A 4,643-nucleotide genomic window follows, 5' to 3' on the forward strand; every position below is an offset into this window, starting at 1 on the left:
TTTATCTTGTCATTTCTTCCATTTGCTTTAGCTACTCTCCGCTCAAGGGCAAGTTTCAGAGTCTCTTCTGTCATCCATTTTGGTCTTCTCTTCTTTTGTTGTCTTTTTAGTGACCTCTTGCTTTCTTCATGGATGATGCTCTCGATGTCATCCCACAATTCTTCTGGATTCTGGTCACTGGTGTTCAATGCATCAAATCTATTCTTTAGATGGTCTCTAAATTAAGGAGGGATATATTCTAGATCATATGTTGGCTCTCGTGGATTTGTTTTAATAATCTTTAACTTCAAGTTGAACTTGCATATGAGCAGGTGATGGTCTGTTCCACAATCAGCTCCTGGCCTGGTTTTGGCTGAAGATATTGAGCTTTTCCATTGCCTCTTGCCACAGATGTAGTCAATCTGATTCCTGTGTGTTCCATCTGGTGAAGTCCACGTGTACAGCCCCTGTTTGTATTGTTGAAAAAAGATGTTTGCAATGAACAAGTCATTGGTCTTGCAAAATTCTACCGTACGAGTTCCAGCATTATTTCTGTCACCAAGGCCAAATTTTCCAACTACCGGTGATTCTTCTTTGTTTCCAACTTTTGCATTCCAGTCACCAATGATATTTAACACATCCTGATTGCATGTTTGGTCAATTCCAGACTGCAGAAGTTGATAAAATTCTTCAATTTCCTCGTCTTTGGCTTTGGTGATTGGTGCATAAATTTGAGTAATAGTCGTATTAACGGGTCTTCCTTGTAGGTGTATAGATATTATCCTATCACTCACAGCATTGTACTTCAGGACAGATCTTGAAACATCCTTTGTGTTGATGAATGCCACGCCATTCCTCTTTAAACTGTTGTTCCCGGCATAGTAGGTCATATGGTTGTCTGATTCAAAATGGCCAAGACCAGTCCATTACAGCTCACTAATGCCTAGGATATCAATCTTTATGTGTTCCATTTCATTTTTGACAATTTCCAATTTTCCTAGATTCGTACTTCTTACATTCCATGTTCCAATTTTTAATGGATGTTTGACGTTGTTTCTCCTCAATTTGAGTGGTGCCACGTCAGCAGATGGAGGTCTCAAAAGCTTTACCTTATCCATATGAGTAAAGCTGATTTTACTCTGATAATGCAGCTTTTGCCCAGTCCTACTTTGAGAGCTTCCTAAGCTAAGTGACTCATCTTCCTCCTCTATATTGGACAATGTTTCTGGACTATTCATAAAGCTGCACAGTAATGTATCAGACAGTGTTTCTCTGCTATTCATAAGGTTTTCCCTGGCCAATTTTTTGAGAAGTGGATGGGCTCCTCCTTCTTCCTAGTCTGTCTCAATCTGCAAGCCGGGGTCATACCTGTGCACTAGGTGCACCCCACTGGGTTTGAAACACCAGTGGCACAGCCTCAAGACTCACAGCAACATGTCACCGCAGTAGGACAACCCACAGACAAGTTTGTCTCCCTTACTTGTTGGAAACCCCTCAACCACCCTTACCTGGATCCCTGTGGCTAACTTCTCAATCTGTTCTGGTCCCCTATGCTTTTTCTGTCCTATCCCTGCTTCCCGCCTTGCTGATTGTGGGGCATGGCCTGGGTTCTCTCTCGTCACCTGGGTCCCTGCAGCTAACTCCTCGATCTATTCCGGTCCCCTTTGCCTTTATGTCCTCTCCCTGCCTTCCCATCTCGTTGCTTGTGGGGGGTGGCCTGGGTTCCCTTTCTTCACCTGGGTACCTGTGGCTGACTCCTTGATCTGTTCCGGTCCCCTTTCTTTCTTCCTATTCCACCATATTTCCTCTGCTATGAGTTGTTAAAGGTGAGGATAATATCTTCTTTACCACATAATTAAAAAAAAAAAAAAACTCACTGCCATTGAGTCAGATCTGACTCATTGCAACCCCTCCTTGGGTTTCTGAGACAGTATCACTACAGAAGTAGATTGCCCAACCTTCTTTCCAAGAAGTGGCTGGTGGGTTTGAACCTCCAGCCTTCTGGTTAGCAGTCAAGTGCCTTAAGTACTACACCACCAGAGCTTCCTTATCACATAATCAATGCTCAATAATATGTACTAAATGTAGATGAATTAAATACATATTTTCTAATCTCCAGATGCTCAACATCTTAAGGAAAATTAAATCATGCAAACAATTTAATAAAAAGTGTTAAAAAGCAAAGATGTCACTTTGAGGACTAAGGGGCACCTGATCCAAGCCATGCTATTTTCAGTCACCTCATATGGGTGTGAAAGCTGGACAATGAATAAAGAAGACTGAAGAAGAACTGATGCATTTGAATGATGGTGTTGGCAAAGAGTATTGAATATACCACGGACTGTGAGAAGAACAAACAAATCTGCCTTAGAAGAAGTACAGCCAGAATGCTCCTTAGAAGTGAGGATGGAGACACTTCTTTTCACATACTTTGGACATGTTATCAGAAGTAACTGGCCCCTGAAGAAGCACACTGTGGTAGTCAAAGTTGTATGTCAACTTGGTTGGGCCTGGCTGAGTGGCTGGGCAGCTGGTGGTAGTTATTCCTCATGATGAGACTGGCAATCAACTCCATGGTGGGATCTACCACAAGCAGCAGAGTAGTTTCCTATATATAAGAAGCAGCTTTGGTGACTGGCACACAATGCGATCCTCAGCCTATATGAATATGAGATCAGAAGAACTAGAAGGCGCCTGTCTACCACTGTCAACCGCTCAGTAAGTTGTAAGTTGAACTTGGACTTAAAGCCTCCAAAGTGTAAGAGAATAAACTCCTGTTTGTTCAGCCATCCCACTTGTGGTATATTCTTGTCAGAGCGGCACTAGGTAGCCAAAACAGACACCATGCTTTGTAAAGTAGAGGATCAGTGAAAAAGAGGAAACCCTCAGTGAGACAGATTGACAACAGTGAGCTCAGGGATATCTACTATAATGAGGATGGTGCAGGATAGGGCAGTGTTTTGTACATAGGGTCCCTATGAGTCAGAGCCAACTTGACATCATCTAAAAACAATACTATGTAGAAAAGCCCAAGTGTGGTGTGTGCACAGTATTATGAGAATTCTAATGAGGAAGCTATACATTCTGGCTTGAAGGTGTTTAATTCTGTAGCTCTTCATATAGGTCATGCCATTTGAGCTGTCCCTCAAACAATAAGAGTAAATTCACCAGGAAAGCAGGTGAAAGGACTGCTAAACTAAAGGATTTCAGCACGAAGACAAAAACTGAGAGGGTAGGGCCATTAGCACCCCCAGTGAATCTGATGTGCTCCAGTGTAGGATACTTGACACAAAGTGGCTGACAGCAGGATAGAAAAGTAGGCTGGGTCTGGCAGCCGTCCTAGCCTGGACTTTAATACGTGGGTTATAGAGTCAGATTATGTGCTTTACTCTGCCCTTAATACCCTCTTCTGCCACCCCAACCTAGCATGTTTACTACGTAAGAGTTGTCCAGAGTCATAGACATTATGTGTGGTCAAAGGCCAAGGAGATATGATGAATCCACATGAAAACCAACTCACAACCCAGAACTGTGTTCTAGCCAGTGAGCAGTCAGCCAACACAAGTGCTATGTAAATCACCACTGAAGCAGAAGCCAAGAATGTGGTGGAACTCACAAAGCTGGTTCTTTTGGAAAGCTAGTATCACTCAAAGATTCGTATCCTCCCTAAAGTCCTCCCTGATTTTCCCAGCCCAAAGGACTTCCTCTCTCCTTCAAAATCCTCTTGTTGTTGTTGTTGTTATGTGCCGTTGAGTCGGCCCCGACTCATAGCGACCCCTCCTTGGGTTTCCCAGGCAGTATCACTACGGAAGTAGGACTGCCCAACCTTCCTTCCGGGGAGTGGCTGGTGGGTTTGAACCGCCAGCCATCTGGTTAGCAGGCAAGTGTCTTAGCCACTATGCTACCAGAGCTCCCTCAAAATCCTCTAGGGTACTTATTTTTGTACTTAGGACACTTTGACAATTTTTTCTTGCACTGCAGTTGTTTGTCTTCATTCCTGATACCATCCCCCCCCCTTTGTCTTATTTTCACAAATATATCTAATGTAATGCAATTTTAAAAGTCATCTTGGGAGCAAGATAGAATATAAATCAATTAAACAACAAATATTGTTAGATTTTAAGTTTCAGTCCACTCACCTTTATAAACCCCACAGTACTAAGCAAGAAATATTTGTGGGATAAATTAATGTAATGATAATAAGATGGTAAAGTAAAAACATTCTTTGGTTTTTAAAAGATGTTGATATTTTATAACAGCCAACAACAACTGAACATAACACACATAATGATATAACCCAGAAACCAACCCAGCTATGGAAGTATCCAAAGTAAAGAAGCCTATAAGATTGTAAACAGGGAACCAGAGACATCAATTGACAAATGAAGACAACTACAAACCACAAAGAAGGAAAAAACTGTGTCGTTACAGAACTTCTAGATGGTAAGGAAGTCAAGACAACCACAGGATAGAACGCACTGTTCTAAACTTGGGAAGAAAACTATAAATCACAAGGTAACCTCAAAGAAAAACAATAAACCTTCACATCACAAAAGAGGACCAGCATAAATATTCAGCAAATACTAAAACAATAGCATTGAAGGAAGTGATAACACAATTCATAAACAAAACAAGCTCAGCATAGAAAATTATATGGAACAAAG

This window comes from Orycteropus afer, unplaced genomic scaffold, assembly GCF_000298275.1.
Source record: "Orycteropus afer afer isolate SDZICR_OR568_19922 unplaced genomic scaffold, OryAfe1.0 scaffold00235, whole genome shotgun sequence".
NCBI lineage: Eukaryota > Metazoa > Chordata > Mammalia > Tubulidentata > Orycteropodidae > Orycteropus > Orycteropus afer.